The 17,650-nt window shown below is 32.4% G+C and overlaps 1 protein-coding gene across 5 annotated transcripts in view; it reads left to right on the top strand.

The window, feature by feature from the left end:
• LOC118187773 (putative polypeptide N-acetylgalactosaminyltransferase 9) overlaps positions 1-17,650 on the top strand; it is a 907,951-nt gene that overhangs the window by 313,661 nt on the left and 576,640 nt on the right. For all 5 annotated transcript variants that reach the window (XM_085816616.1, XM_085816615.1, XM_085816618.1 and 2 more), the window contains one exon: positions 15,585-15,623. The gene's annotated coding sequence lies outside the window, so the exon portion shown is untranslated. The remainder of the gene's footprint in view (positions 1-15,584; positions 15,624-17,650) is intronic.

Here is a 17,650-nt window from a genome sequence, read left to right as displayed (position 1 = left end):
GCTCCCTGTTCCTATTCAGGATCATTCATGTTTCCAACGCAAATCAAGAGAAACAAGTCCTGACAAAGCAATCCATTGTTCTTTCAGGAATAAGACAATAAATTTTACGTCTGAGTGGGGGGGGGAACCCTATGTATCTGATACTTGTTATTTCAGTGGGGATGACAGCTCTAATACAGAGAATGAAGATGGTAGCAAAGGAAGGGCAAGTTTTGTGCAAATGGTTATTGTAACGTAACGTATTGTAACGTAAGCTTTTTCAGTTTTCAGCTTTCTGTTCATAAAAAAATATCTAAATCAATTCCGCCTTTTACGGCTTCTTCTATTGCCGTTTTTCTTCAAATCAAAATTTTAGTAGTACAGCGCTAGTTTTAACAGCAGCATTTACGTTTATATTATTTGAGCAACATTTTAGTTTAATGAGCTTTTATATTTTAGGAGCCTGTTGGTCTCAAAAACGCATAAACCCTCTTCTTATTTCGGTATCTAAAAACGAAATCCCTCCTCACTTAAGCATGGGAATGCCTGCCTAAAGGCCCAAATACTCTCGCATAATTAACATAAAGGCGAGAATAAATCGAGTGGCAAGTAGCAGACAGAGATAGAAAGGCCATAAAAATAAATAACTCCACTTTTCAAGACTACATCACCCTTGGAAATAGTTCCGAGATATTAAACTTCCTCGTCATTTTCTCGAATGTTTTCTCCTCTTCACTTTAATGCTAAACAATCGAGTAACGCTTCTCTAAACGCTTCTATTTCTAGACGAGGAAAAAGTGCTCAGAATCGATAAAACGCTAGAGGACTAAAAAGACGATTCAAATATAAAGCGCTTTTGAATATATTCTTACGTCGCCTTTTGCTTCTTTTTTCTTTTCTTCTTCGTGTTATTATTTCCGTAAACGAAGCTCCGCTCGTCGTGTATTCAACTGAGTTTAAAATGAACGACAAACGAGGCCCGAGCGTGTATTGTAAACCGTCGACAATAGTCGTTGTAAAACTCAACTGAGCAGAACGCGTTCGTAAATGTCCAACTGTTAGAATTTGCTATTCATAAGTGCACTGATACATTTCGGTTGCATCCGCTTGTGTATGAAAGCGTGGATACAAAATAAATAAATAAATAAATAAAAATAAATAAATAAATAAAATAACTAACTAAATAAAATAAATAAATAAAAAGTAGAATTTTTTAAAATTTTAATGCTTCTTATACATACTTTTCAGTGTTGGTATATTTTCCCACTGAAATCTGTTTTCCTACTTTGTCGCAATATTTTTGGCATATTTGTTTGATATGTAGTTAGTAGGACTGCCGACAAAATGAGACGGAATTACGGTTTTAAACTGCTGCTATTAAGCCTAATTGACAAATTTGTTAATGTTTAATTTGTCACATACAGACGGGCCTGAGTTTGAATCCCGGAGAAGGCATGAATGTTTATAAATGTATAGTGTCTTTGTGACATGGGGGCACTCTAAATCGATGGTGAGCCAAAAAGTCCTCTCGTGTGGTTTGGTGCATGGAAGTAAGAAGTAAGAAGGAGAGGCTCTAACCGGTTTTCGTCATACACTGCTTTGAAGCACTGGCGATCCATTCGCTATTGACCAAAGCATTTAGTGGTTTGGTTTGGTTTATTAGATTATGGCAAAGCACTCGAGGGCTATCTACCTTAAGGGAGGGATGCCTTCGTGGAGGACGTTTTAAGGGAAACTGGCTCGTATACACGTTACACATGGAAAAAACCACGAAAACACCTATGAAGCCAGCCCGTTCGCGGAATGCGAACCTCGGACCGAACTACCAGTGTTAGCGACGTTACCGCTCGGCCGCTGGTGGGCCACAGCATTTAGTGACTTACCATTAAGATCAATGGGTTTTGACACGATCGGATGTAAATAATTTGTAATTACGTCGTAAATATACATATATTTTCTTTTTCTATAATATTTCAGAGTCCTAAGTATATGAAAGGAATACATTTTTAAACAAGATTTCATTCTGAAAGGAATTAAATGCTATACTTTTCACAGAACAGTTTACTCTGAATGAAATATTTTCACAAGTTTTCGTTAATTACAGTAGAAAACATTTTAAGGTAATTCGATTTTATCCGGTTAAAGATTACAAGAATTAAGATGAAAGTTTATTGTATTATTAATATTAAAATTATGCATTATTTCTTTTCTATTTATAGAACTTCTTCCTAAAGTACTTTCTCAAATATGACATGATTTTTTTAGCTTCTGAGGCATACTTTAAATAAAAAAATTGAAGTCAATTTATAATTAATGCTCCATTCGGTTCATTTCAAATTAGAGCACCTTTTATTTTAATAGTGAAATACGTTAAAAGCATACTTCTGAAAGGGAATGAAGAAAGGATTTAAAAAAAAATATTATTTAAAACTTGTAAATGAGTTATTATAAAATGTAAGGGAATAATTCTTTTAATTATACTTATCAGATTTTTTTACCCTTAATTTCAACAATACATATTCTAAAACTCTTCTTTATTACTCCCTTAAGTACGCATCTCATAGAATTTGATTTACAATACCTTTTAACAGATTGCTTTCCAGTAAGAACAATTCTTGCTTAAATAGTTTTATAAACGTATTTGTCAACAAAATTTCAATTTAAGTTTACAATTCAGTGTTAAGATTATTATATATTTAGATAATATTTATAATCATTATAAATTTAGATACATTTAATAATTAGATTTCTTCACAGTAACTTTCACAGGAGTTTATGAATGAATAAATCCTTCATTTCAAATGCATTTATAAATAATTTAATATTCTCGTATTTTGCTTACATGTTTTTTGCAAGCATATGTATAAATACTCATACATATTTCATATTTTTCATTTTCGACATGTGCAAGTCTTTAATTTCTGTGCATTCACTGTATTTTTCGAGTAAAGTAGTTTAATTTAGCATATACCCGAAATTTTTTTGTATGAAATATGTATAAATGTAATTTGAATGAAAATTACATGCATTATTTTTAATACCCAAAGGTCAGTTTTACTCTGCATAATATTGCTTCATTCGCCGAATTCGCAATTGTATCCGTCTTCTGTTCCACACATTTGTAAAAATTGTACATAATTTTACATATTATTAATTTTGGCGAGGATTGCAGCATTTGGTGGTAATTTTATTTTTTTAATTAACCCAAATAAGTAAAAAGTGCAAATCCAAAGCGATTATTTTTCAGTTATATAAAAATAAAATGTTGAGTTTAAAATGAGCAGCTATAAAGCCTCACCTCTAAAATTTTTTTAAAAGTACATATTACATTAATATGTGGATGACAAAAAATGTTTTTATTTAAAACATTTTGGCGTTTGGAGCATAAAACAAAAGTAACGAATACTATATCAAGGCTATTGAAAGACGTATACAATTTTAAAGGTACCGTAAGGTATTTTTCATTCTTTAAGCATAACATCTTTGCTAAAATCTATATTTTTGTAGTTCAAGGCTTAGGATTTTATAAAACAAATTCATAATCAAAATCGCTGTTGTTAGTTATCGAAACATAACCAAGATGTGATTTTTGTGTAAATGTCACTAAACTATTCAAGCTGCTGTTATTCATCACACAATAAATGTTTCTTTTATGCGGAATTGTCTCGTTTTTTAATTTCTAGAGAACTGTCGTGTGTCAAAATACTATCAAAGCACTGTCAAGGGAGCTTCTGAATGTAAACAAAAAACACCCCATCTGGTGTGTGGTGTATTTAATTATGGCAAAGCACACTAGGGCTATCTGCCTAAGGGGAGGGATGCCTTCATGGAGAACTTTCTAAGGGAAACTGGCTCGTATACACGTTACACATGAGGAAAACCACGAAAACACCCATGCAGCCAGCCCGTTCTTGGGATTCGAACCTCGGTCCGAACTACCAGTGTTCAGCGACTTTACCGCTCGGTCGCTACACCCCATCTGGAGACCTAAGCTCAGAGCAGTGCTTGACTCGTAGTGCAGGCTTGGTCCCGCCTTCCTTTCTTACCTCCGTGGGTTTGGTGGAAGGGTAGAGGGGTGGGAGACTCTCAGAACCCCCCCCCCCCATGCCTCGAGTGCTCTTCCTTAAAAATTGGGGTGGAAGTAGGAATAGAGAAGTCCAACCTCCTTGAGGCTCTGGCAGCCACTCTTCCATGAAATTCATGGACGAAACAACTACTACAACACGTTTAATAGTCGCCATAGATTTTTAGGTTAACCTAATTATTACGAATTTAACTATTTTTCTAATTTCATTCGCTGATCGAAATCAATTGTTTTATTTTAGTAGAATAGCAAACCATTGTAAAAGGAAGATGAAAAAGAGTTTTCAAGGAAAAATTGTTTTGCTATTGTTCAGCCCTTAACGCATGAAAAACGAAAAGTTGCTGAAGGGTGCAATTACGTTAGCTGCAAAGCAATTAAAGTGTAACAGAATTACCGTATCAAGAATTTCGAAACGTGCTTCCGAAATTAATTGTTAAGACGAATCTTATGCTAATGTTGATTCTTTGGAAAACGAAACTGTGGGCATAAATGCAAGCATTATGGAGAAAGACATATTCCTCTTAGCAGAAGAGGCATCATAGAAGCAGTAAACATAGCCTTTGATAAAATTTCTACCGAAATATTGAATAAATACGTTTCTGTCACTTATTCAAGTTCGCTGGAATCAATGAAGAATGATGGCTCCAATAGTTTTAAGCTCACACGAACGTAAAGCTTTGAAGCAAGGAATCGTATCTACAAGTTTAAAATGCTGTAACGAAATTATTGGAAAAAAAAAATATTTGAGTACTCAAAATAAAATTAGGAGTAATATTTTTTACTTATTGTATAATGTATTTCTCCCGGCTTCTTAGCATGCCTTCGTGGTGTAGTAGTCAGCACCCTCGACGCGCATTCGAGAGGTCCGTAGTTCGAGTGCCGGCGAGGGTATTGCTCATTTCTCATCTCTCCTGCTTCGAAATAACCTAATATCTCTACAATTGTTTAATTTAATCTAGCTATTTTTGTAATAAATGTTGCGTTCTATATTCATTTTCTTTTGCTGCTAAAATTATTATGGGACTAATTAAATTTATCTATTTCTACTATTATTACGCGTCAGAGGGAGTATTATTTTAGGAATAAGTGTTTCTCGAGTGTGTGTTACATAAGTAATGCGTAAAATGTCTAACCAGTAATGCGTAAGAAGTATCAGTAATGCGTAAAATGTCTAACCAATTGGGATCTAGTTTTCCTTTATATCACTGAATGGCGCAGAATACAATTGTGCTCTATTCTATCCTAAATTAGCTATTATTTTAATCATTAGCTATTATTATTATAATAAAAGACCTAAATTAGCTATTATTTTAATCAATAGCTATTATTATAATAAAAGACCTAAATTAGCTATTATTATAATAAAAGACCTAAATTAGCTATTATTTTAATCATTAGCTATTATTATAATAAAAGACCTAAATTAGCTATTATTTTAATCATTAGCTATTATTATAATAAAAGACCTAAATTAGATATTTTAATCATTAGCTGTTATTATAATAAAAGACCTAAATTAGCTATTATTTTAATCATTAGCTATTATTATAATAAAAGACCTAAATTAGCTTTTATTTTAATCATTAGCTATTATACTAAGAAAAGACCTAAATTAGCTATTATTTTAATCATTATCTATTATTATAATAAAAAACCTAAATTAGATATTTTAATCATTAGCTGTTATTATAATAAAAGACCTAAATTAGCTATTTTTTTAATCATTAGCTATATTTATAATAAAAGACCTAAATTAGCTATTATTTTAATCATTAGCTATTATTATAATAAAAGACCTAAATTAGCTATTATTTTAATCATTAGCTATTATTATAATAAAAGACCTAAATTAGCTTTTAATTTAATCATTAGCTATTTTTATAATAAAAGACCTAAATTAGCTATTATTATAATTATAAAATAGTTAAAAATTAGCTATTCATTTTATGAACTTAGACGAAGATAATTCGAGTAATTGTAATAAAAATAAATGTCGGTGTTAGATCACAGATTTAAAAAGTAAACTGAGAACACGTTTTTCAAAGATAGTGCAAAATGATTTTGATGGAATAATGATAGAACTTGCTTTATGAAATACACAGTAGCTTATGGTATTTGCAATGGAACTCTTACACGCCCTTGTATGATTCAAGAAATCGCATTAAAATTTCGATTTTATAATTGCACTATATCATACATGATATACTTTGTGAAGAATTATCGCATTCCCTTGTTAATGCTATCAAGGTTAAAGTGTTTAACACGCACAGTTAGCAGTTGTGAGATTCGTGGTTTGAATTCCCTTGCAAGTACAGTAGATTTTTATGTTTCCTGCTGTGAAAAGCTTAACGGTCTTTTACAGAGGAGTCGGGACTAAAATATAGTGGATGATAATTTGCCAATACCTGGATTTTGTGAAACGCATCTCGTGCCTCATCCTAATTGTTCTGTAAATGGGTAATGAGGGAGAATGTAAAGAATTATCGCAATCTCATTAACACCTGTTGTTGTGTAAACGGGTTAAACATTGGCTAGCATATTGGCAATTGCTCCGCGAACATAGGGAAAAATCTGTTCTTGTAAAATGAAAAAAAAAAGTATGTGCCGTTTCTTGCGGAAGATTTTGGTTTATAAGGTAATTGTAAAGAAAGTTGGGAATTAAGTCGCTGGGAACGCTGATGTTCTTCTGATTTTTAAGTTTAATTTTCTCACTTTGGTGATTAAATAAGAGTCTTAAACTTAAATACGTCTTAAATAATATTCATTTTTATTAATATTCATCAGTAACCAGCAATAAAGTGCATTAAAAAACTTAATTTTAGGAACGTGATATTGTTTGTTACCTAGGACCAAGAATATTACCACAGGTAAAAAATTATTTTTTGTTTCTTGAAGCACTTAACTAAAACAAAGTAACGTTTTCAGATTTTAAGATATAAAAATGCGTAAAAAACATTAAAGAAAGAAGAAACTGCATTCGAATAACGGAAAATTATTTCTTTTTATCAGCGTTATATATACCTTCTTTTTTTTTTTCAAGACCTGTCGACTTATTATATTGCATATATTTGTATTCAACATTTAAATTTCTGTTTGATTAAGAAAATAGGTTCTCGGTTATTACTAAAATGATGAGACTACTAAAAATAAAGCTCTCGATTTAAAACTATATCATTGTTAGCTGCTACAAAATAACTTTAAAAAAAGGGTGTGGGATCGAGTTTAAAAATTCTCAGAATTACCATATTCTTTCAGAAATTCCAGATTTTTTTAAATTAGAATATTATTTTTCGATCTCTCTGTAAAGAAATGGTCGAAATTTTATGCTGATTAATTTGACTTTAATCAAGGATATGTGAAAATCATTCAGCTCTAAATAAACGAACACATTTTGATACTATTTTGGAAAAAATTAATAGTGAATATTATGTTACCTTTATTGATAAGTATATATGAAAAATTATGAGAAAATCGGATAGGTAAAGGAGGATCCAGAATTAATTTCAAGATTTGGCTAAAGCAAACAAAATGTAAAACTAAGTTAAACAAAGCCATTTAAGTATACCTTTCTCGATACCCCATTTTATCAAGTTAGTTAAAGAGAAAGTTTATGTTTATTGCAACATATTTGTGATTGAAGAGGATTTTCATAATTCTGTTAAAGCACAATATTCCAGCAGCTTCGGATTTTCAATTTAAATTAACTAACATTAAAATTCTTGAAAATAGTTTAAAAAGTTTTAATTTCAATCAAACAGCATGAAATAGTTTGTTTGCTTGCATCTTCTGGAAAGACGTTTAGCTAAGGACTCAAAATCTCATTAGGTAAGGAAAATTAGTAATCAAGTGTTTTCTTGAATGCAGTAATGTATCGTAATGCCGTAATGCATACCGTAAATGAAGCGACAATGTAAACTAATGGAATTCTAATGGAAACTAATTGTTCTGTAAATGGGTAATGAGGGAGAATGTAAAGAATTGTCGCAATCTCATTAACACCTGTTGTTGTGTAAACGGGTTAAACATTGGCTAGCATATTGGCAATCCATTTGAATCCCGCGTGTTGCAGAAAAATGATTTAAGTCAGTTTTTAAATGTATTCGACGATTAAACATTATCAGCATAAACACAATCTTTAACTCTTTTTATTGATAATATTCTGTGAAAACTGATGACAAAAAATTAAAACGCCATACAGTATCCGATTGTAAACTGTTTACTTAACTGATCATAGTAAAAGCATATGGGGTATATTTGCCCTATGCAACGAATACCTTCGTGAAAAATTAGCTTGTGTTCATTTTACACTAGAGAAAATGCCAATCAGTTTGGTGCTTGGCAAATCTGCCGGACATCAAACCCCATTGAACTGCCACTGCTGAGTCATATTATCCACTAGGCTACTGTTCGGCGACTACCAATGAGCTGCGATGTTTGTTTATGCAAAATAAAGGAAGTATTCTAATAGCGATAAATTTCGTGTACCAAATTTCAAGGGAAATATGCATTTTGACCGTTCCCCAATTCATTTGGACGATTTGTTTTTAAGCATGACATCTGTACATAAGAAAGGACTAATTGTTTTCAAAGCAGGTTGTAAAATGGGCTTAAAAGGAATTCAGAAGTGATCTTTTTTCTTGACATCTCTACGTAGATGTATGTGTGTTCGGGCCTGGAGAACAATCATCTTATTTTGCCTCGCATTTCTATTCCTTGGCATTTCAAAGCATTCATTTCGTCGGCAATTTCCTTGTAGCAACCATTGCTGCCAACATCTTTGCACAGCAGTGTCTGTAAGCTGCAGGTGGCGGCCTATTGCTCGATATGACCACCCAGCTTCACGCACCCCTACATTGCAACCACGTTCGAAGTCGTTTAGTTGTCTGTAAGGTCTTCGATATCTTCGTAATGGCACCTTTAGTTGCTTCTTTATGGAATTACAATGGCAGCAACAAAAAGAGATAAATTTTCTGCCTCTGTTACTGGTTTTATACTTTGTGAAATGCGCACTGGAAATGCTCGCTATGATCGCAATTCCTGTTCATTTGCCTTGAAACTTTGATCATTTGCCTGTTCGATCAAGATGTTTTTGCATACCAAATTTCGTCATGATCGCAAAAGTCCTTCTTGGTGCTCCGAGTTTTTGCAAAAGAGTGTATATATATATACGCATTTATTTCCTGACTCTGCTTAGAAGTCCTTACCCAGCATTTATTTTTTCGTTAATCGTAATCATATACTTTCAGTCATATAAGTGTTTGAAATGAAAATATTTATGTTTTGGCAATGTAAAATAGAAATAATTAATGGGGAATAACGAAGTTTAAGCTTTTAATGCCGGTTTGTATACTTATATTTGGGAAAGTTTCATACTCATGAGAAAATAAAATTATAAGAAGTTTGACTGAAGTAGGACCAAAATTGACCGGATATTTAAATTCAAAATTTGTAAGTTTTGATTTTATTTTAATTTTACCTTGAGGTGTTAGTTTGTTAAGTTGGAATAATTCGAGAAAATAAGCTTAGCTGAAGTGCAGCAAAAATGTATATAAATTAACAGACAAGTAAGTCATGTTTTGTACGCGTCAAATTTTTTCTTTAAGGATTAATAAAATGTGTTTATTTTCCGAAAGTCACCGCTGTTGTATAGACATTTTTATTTCTCTTTATTTTTAAAAGGTTTGAATACAAACTGATAAATGTAGGTTCTAAAAACTAGATTAAAAATATTAAAACCTTTAGTAACAAAATTAGTTAATTGCACTTCTTTGGCTATTCTCCCAGTACTCTGTTATCTAAACTCAAAAACAAATTTACTAAATTCAGTACACGTGTATAAGGAAAACATTTTTCTTCATTGTCAAACGGTGACTATAATTATATAAAAATACAAAATATATCCTAAAAACAAAAAAATAATCATTCATATTCATCCTTACTTCTCAGTTTTAAATTTTCAGTAATTTTTCTTTAAGCATATTAACAGGAATTTTATTGTTTGCAAAAAATGATTATTATCTCAGCATTTAGAATTACGTTTACATAGCATGGATATGTAATTCAAGTTGTAGAGTCATTAGGATTTTTTAGGAGGGCGGAGAGATGAAAAATTAACAACAGCCTTTGCCGGGAATCGAACCACGGACCTCTGGAATACCGGCCCAGCGTGCAGAACCACTACACCATGAAGGACGCTAGGGAAGTGGGGTATTTCTTATAATAAAAGAACTGTGACCTAAGTTCCACTGTGAAATTTCGCGAGATTTCATTTACTTGAAGCCTTTTGTTGGTAGAAACTTCGGCCTAACTAATCATTAATACACATTTTACAGAATTACGTTTTAATCACCTTCTTCCACTAAACTCTGCATCATTTATATTAAACTTAACACATGAGAGTGCACTGAAACTTGTTAATCTCATAGTAACACAAAAGACGCATTTCTCTAGTAATAATAGTTTTTTAATGCTTAAATCATAATCCAATGCTAAAAACAAAAAATAAGCAAACAGCATGGAGATGGCCTTTTGATCCTTATCGGCGCCAAGGTGTTCTGTAGCAGAAAACGAATCATGTCATCCAGAAAAGGGGAAGGGGGTTTTCCCGTGCGTTCGCTTCTCGGTACGGTTTGTTTAAATGCGGCGAAGTTACGTCGAATTTTTAAGTTTCGAGTTTATATATTAGGATTATAACCTGTCGAGAGCGTCTGCCTTATAAGGTGGTGACCAGGATAACTACCAGGATTCGGTTGATTGAGTTTTCTGCCTTTCCCCATTTTATACTTTAAGTTAAGGGGGAGCGTAGGCATTTTATTTCCTCGTACTTGCTGTCATTTTATAAGTAATTAATACGCCCAGATTGTAATTGGAAGGCTCATGGCTCGAATTCCGGCGAATCACAGTTTGACTTTTCTTAGTTGCTGATCCCTAAATCTAAAGACTTTTTATTACAGCATTATTTATAATGTCATCAATAAACAAAAACCTCACCTAAAGTTTACGACGATCGGAAAAAACGCGTAGTGTGTTAAACACTCTTCTCGAATATTAATTGTAGTTAAATTGAGGTAAATCGCAACTATATGTACAACTAGGTGTACATATAAACTATATTTTAATCTATGTTACTTCAATTATAACACCATAATTCCTGGACCACATTTTTATTTGTACTGTAAAAGTCGATTGAATCAGAAATTACAAATCCACAATTCAGATATTGCAGTTAACAAATTCTTTGCTTCATTTTTGAGCTACAACGAGGAAAATATTCCTTCTTCCATTTACTTGTTCTACCATAAGGCTAAGAAATTAAAAACCATGACAAATAAGCTTCTTCTCTTCTCTGATCTCAAGGAAATCGACTGCCGTCCGACCACCCTTTAATATCCCCTATTTCCCCCTGTAAACAAATCATAAGTCAGCCACAAAGACGCAGCCAAAGCAAAAGCCCTCGCGTCTCCCCGAACAACTCAAATATTGACGATGGCTGGTATCCCAGAGTTTAATCTCAGAGAAGAGATCGGTGGAGACAAGAAGGGCTGGTGGAGGGGCTGGAGCTTTGATCTCGAACAATCGCGAAAAATCTGCATTCTTTAATGAAGCATTGTTGTCGGGGGCCTCCAGAGGACTCCTTTGCAATTAGTTTTCGGAAGCGAAGCGAAGAGATAAGGCACCGGCAGGGAAGACTATTAAGCTGAATAAATAGTAAGAGTGTTTAGAGAGTCTGCTTTTAATTGCGTTATCTTAAGTTGCTCCCGCAGTTAGGTTTTGCTAAAGGATTGGAATGCGATCTTACAGTATTACGTTGTTTTGTTTCTGTAACAGTTGTTTTCAACTTTCTATTCTCCAGAAGTAGGTTTACTCCAGAGTTTTATATCTCTATAGAACTTATTCCTGAGCTTCCCTGCTGGCAGAAGGAACTTCTGTATTGTGTAAATAAACTTTGAGTTTTCTCTAGCGATTTTAAATAGCGAATTTTAAAATCTAGATCTTATTTGCATCCTTTGCCATAAAAAAAACTGTTCAAGCAGTAGTGGATAACTTTGTTTTGCTTTGAAAAAGTGTTTTGCGTTTTACTTTTTTGTAGCATTAGTTCACTAAGAATTATTGATTAAAGAAATTTCTGAGATTGTTTGAAAGATCCTCAACATCAAAATCGATATCCGTATTTTTGTTAATATCACAATTGAAATTAAGTCACCAAAGCTGTTTAGAATGCTTTAGGTAAAGTAATAATGGATGAGGGTAAAATTAGAAGCCTTCATCCACAGTACACAGTGATTTATAGCATTTGGCTGAAAGTGTTTCTTGGAAAAAAAAACTGGAACGTACTATTGAGAAATATTTTGAGATGTTTTGCGATTAAAAGCTCGATGAATTTCGATCTTTTCAGAGAGGAATCATTTTTCATTCCAGCAAAGCATCGATCTTTGTGGATGAAAACGCAGAAGAAATTCTCTGGACGACTTCCGGATGGACCCCATATTTCTTTCATGACTCAGCGGATAATTATTCGCTTCTGGAATTCATCATAAGAGTCTGAGAGGAGATCGTTAATGGCGTTTTCTAAAGTCTGAAGAGGAAGTTAGAGATGTTTTTGACTATGTGAATGTCTGTTCGGCGCGTTTATGAATTCTTCTAATTAGAAAATATGGATTAGGCATTAAGCAGTTTTGATATTTGATTTGAAAATCTGAATTCTTCATTGAAATTGATTTATAAATCAAATCTATCCAAAACTACATCACAAAATAATAAACGCTTGAAAATAAAAACTCGGCTGAAACTTTGAGAAATTTAGTGATTCCATATGATGGTTCTGAATTATAAGAAGAGATGTGGTAGAAAAATAAAAAAAATTAAAAGGAATACTTATAGAGTACTACAAACAGTCCTTTGCAAAATGGCTACTTTAAAATAATAAAGGAAATATGTGTAGAAATGCTTTCAAAAAATGAAGATTAGTGAAAAATTTTGACACGTGCGAAGTCTACATAATATAATATGCATACCGGTTTTAATACTGTCTACAGCAATCCCGCAAAAGAATCGAGATTGTGTTGCTTCAATTCTTCTAGCCTAAATGCATGGGTCCATAAAAAAGTCGCCATGTTTTATTAGCAATAATGTGCCCATGGTGTGGCGAGGACTTACTGGTTATACAACAGACTACTATTTAGTCCCACCTATTTGTAAATGGCATACCAAAAAGAGCAACGCCACGTTTTAAGTACTGTATTTACTCTAAGCCAAATGTCAGATTTCATTGGGTTTCGATGTACGAATGCCATAGCTTCCAGAAGTTTTAGCCGTAGACATTTCAAGATCTGAAATTTTCCTAAAAATAAAGTTTAATTGTTGATTTCACGGCTGCAACAATTTAATCACGTGTCAAATTATGTGAACATAATGGTTTCCCGTTATGGACAGAAAGTTCAAAAAAGACTAGATCTTACTGTGTTCCATGACATCAATGGTCATAAATTTCACACAAGATGGGAGATTGGAGGCTTTATAACGAATCTTAAGAGTTATCTCTGCAAACAGTTTTACTGCATAACGGAAATGTGTGACTTTCAATACCTGTTTTCTGTGCACTTGATCTTAAAGCAATCTATGAGATCAAAAAATAAATTTTTCAGTAACTGGAATATAATTGATTTCAGGATGATAAATCTACTGAGACTTCAAGGTTGTTGGAATTTTGTTGGGTAGAAAGCGGTTATACAAAGAGGCAATTTTGCTCGGTATAAATGTGTTGCTGGAAACAAAGGGATTTGCTAGATACAAAGAAGGATTTTCCCCCTGTTTTCATAAGAAACTGTGTTTGATTAAGAACTTAGTGAATTCATTGCAGAAATATGGTTGAAGATTTTGATGCTTATGCAGCAAACTTTCACGCCTAAATTTGGATAAAATAAAAGAAGAGATATATTTATCAGGTGATTTGTTACATGATTCTAAATTAGAACAGGAACTTAACGATGGACAATAAACAGCATTGAGCGCATTTCCACAAGTGTATTAGGGATTTTTTGGGAACAGAAGAGCGGGGATTTATGGACAAATAGTGGTAAATCTTATGACATCGTGCGAAAAGATTAGTGGCCGAATACCACTAAAAATGCATATCACCGATTCTTGTTTGAATTTTTTTTAACAAATGTAGTAATGTTAGCGATGAATATGCAGAACGAGTTCATTAGCAAATTGTAACAATAGCATAGAGACACGAAGGGAAGTCAGGTGGAAATGGAAGTCTTTGGTTCAACTTCGAATCTCGGATAAGGTATGGACGTTTTTGATTGTAATGTCTTTTGATGCATTCATGTACTTTAAATCTGTCGAACGGAAGGTCCTTTTGAGAGATTGGTGGTTTAGAAAGATAGGCACAAGGTCTTCATATAACATCTTTATGAGCCTTTCGGTAGCAAATGAAATGCAGTTTAAGCAAACATATGTCTTCTTCCTACTCTAAAATGAATAAGCCAGTCAAACGTCTGGCAATTCTTGTGTATTTTGTTGTATTCAATAAAACTGACAGTTTTCAGAAGTTCAGTTCGATGCTACGGGTATTAGTTGTTGGACTTCTTCTGTCTTTAAATTAATGGTTTGTGTTTAAAGGATGTTCATTTTCAATGCGTAGCAGTATAATAACGCCATTTAGGAAAATTCGAATAGTAATATCTGTTAGGAAACGAGTAAATGAGAATTCGTATAATGTTCTTAAGATTTCAACTCTGAAGCGGAATGGGTAAAATATTTTCTTCTTAATTCATTCCACAAAAGTATTTTACGTTCCTTTCGAGAGAGTTAACACCTATGAAAATATTGTGAAAGAAAAAGCAACTTGTTCAACGATAAAGAGAGTTGTTCAGAACTCTATAACATTCTCGCAGTTTGTATTGGCCGCTGAGTTGAAATAATACTTTAAAAATATCAAGGTTTTCATTATTTTAAATAGTTTTCTTTAACACCTTATTTAACATCTACTCTTCCTAAGATATTGCTTTTATTAAACAAATGAGGGAATTTATTATTTCCAGGGTTAAAATATACAATAAAAATATGCGAGGATCTTTAGTAATGGAAGACCAGATTATCGAAGCTCTGTCTTAAGTTGCGTAAGACACTACATGAAAATTAATAGTAAATATTAAAATCAAAATATAAACTAATAATCGCTTCATTTAAAAATAATTTAGGCATCCCATTTAAACATAACTTCTGTAATTTTATTTCAGTTGTGTGCTATGTGTGTTTATGTATTCGAAGAAAAAATAAACTTTTCGACAGGCTTTTATCTTTTTTAACTTCATTACAAAAGAATGGAATAGTTCATTGCGAATGTCTGGAGTTGGCGGGTTTATAAAATATTGGAATTATTTTGTAATTATAAATAATAATATTTTCATTGTGCATTTGTTAAAAGAAACTCGTTACATATTTGGAATATTTTGCATTCAAACATTTACATTTTTTATTATATTATAAATAAACGTGCGTATTTCTCTTTTAGGTATAAGTATACTACCTGCAGCTGTGCGGAATAGCAAACGTAAGTGTAATTTTTTATCATTAATAGCTCTTATAGAATATAGTTTCGTTGATTGCTATTGTTTCCATATTTATTGTGATCAATAGCAGTTTTCATTTTTAAACCAATGATGTTTAATTAATGCATCTGTGTTAACGTTTAATTCGTTAAATTACAATATGTGCTGTATGCCGCGTTTTGATGTTACTTTAGTCTAATGTTTCTAGACTAATAGTTACCTAAACAACGCTGTAAAATAGGTCCTAGAGGCATTACGTTAAATAATCTATACACATAATCATCTAGAGCAGGGCTTCCCAAAAACGGAGATGCCACACATTGGTGCTCTTGTTGAGAATCTCAAAAGCATTTAATTGATTATTTTACTTTTTTGTGAAAAATCATGGAACTATGCAAGTAATATTTTATATTCTTGTGCGTTTTTATATTGCAAAATGTCAAAACGGTATTCGCGTAGAAAAAATACGCTTTTTACGTGTGAGCATATTTTAATGTTTCTTAATTTATTTAATAAAGCTGAAAATAAATATGGTACAATTTCCAAAAACTTTGTTTTAATATTTTAACATTTTTCTCTTACGAGACTTTACGTTAAAAATGTGCTAAAACAAATGGTGGCGCTTTTAAAATTGAAACTTTTTTTTAATTGAGTTTAAATTTTATTCAACAGTAATTAATTAATTTTACAACTTGGCTGTAGCAAATATTACTTTTATTTAAGAAGGCAAACGAAGTATTTGTTTTACACGTATTTTATATCATCCTATATTATGTATTACTGGTCTTTTTGTATTTTTGTAGCTTTTCGTTTTTTGTAATTTAAAAAATTTTTTAATTGTAATGGTTATTTTTTCTTCAAAATGTTAGCTGATAATTAGTAACTATCCAAGTGTATATTTTTATTATTTATTTATTTTTCCAAATTTATTATTATTGTTGCGTGCGTGCGGGTTCGTAATAGTTTGAATGTACACAATTCCGATGATAGGTTAAGAAAATTTATTTTATCAAAATAAACACTTCAAAGTACTGTAACTTTACACAAAACTATTCCTTTAAATCTTAACAGTACCACAGAGTACAATAAGAAGTCACACTGCAAACTATAAGAGAGTTTAAACACAGAGCAATACAAAACTCAGCTAAAGAACGAAGCTCAACCGGATACAGTACTAGAAACTCACGCTGAGCTAACAACTAACAACAGCAAGTACTCAGGGCAGATGCTGTCTGCGGCATTAAATAGTTTTAATCTGATCGCTGAGATATTTCTAGTACTTTCTGCTTCTCGAAATTACTGGACGGCAGTACGAGGGTTGAATTTCTATTGTAGCTAATATAGTGATCAATTGCAATACTTATTACGGTTATACGGTTATACTTAAATGTCGCCAAATGGTTGCCAAATTTGCGAAAAATATTGGTCGCCAAACCCTTGCCAGCTTGGCGATATCTCGCCAATTTAAGGAGATAGCCATTTACTCAATGCTAAATACAATTGCTCCTGTATTATTACTTTTCCGCCGTAGCTCGTCTCTCTAGATTTTCATGTTACATTACACAGACAAATAAAACAATTTCACATATAACTGCATTAAAATCATCTATCTATGTACAAAATATGTAACATTATTTTAAGAAACGATGCGATGGGATCAATATATACTATTTCAGATCTATAACAGCCGTCATAAATGACAGTATCCCTCAAATTTCATTTCTATTTAACAAATGTCTAGGTAGAGAATTTATTAAATATTTGGGAAAAGGCATTTTTAATAGCATCTAGTGCAATGCTCAATTCTTGTGCTTTCAGTATTAAGATATACCGGCACACGTATCAGTCGAACTGAAACTTCGAATTCGATTACCTTTCCAGTTGAAGAACTTCCTTCAGTTTCGCCAGCATCACTTAGAAACGGTTCAATGAAAACTAATTATACTCGTACGCATTTAATGACGAATACTTAAACAAATCACGGGGACGATTGTGAAATGCAGAGGGATTCGTTTATCGATAATCAATA

Source organism: Stegodyphus dumicola, chromosome 5, assembly GCF_044657685.1.
Source record: "Stegodyphus dumicola isolate Sdum_Otavi_A_Nest chromosome 5, ASM4465768v1".
NCBI classification, from domain to species: Eukaryota; Metazoa; Arthropoda; class Arachnida; order Araneae; family Eresidae; genus Stegodyphus; species Stegodyphus dumicola.
The sequence above is the reverse complement of the archived record's forward strand: the minus strand, read 5'-3'. Positions and strand labels throughout refer to the sequence as shown.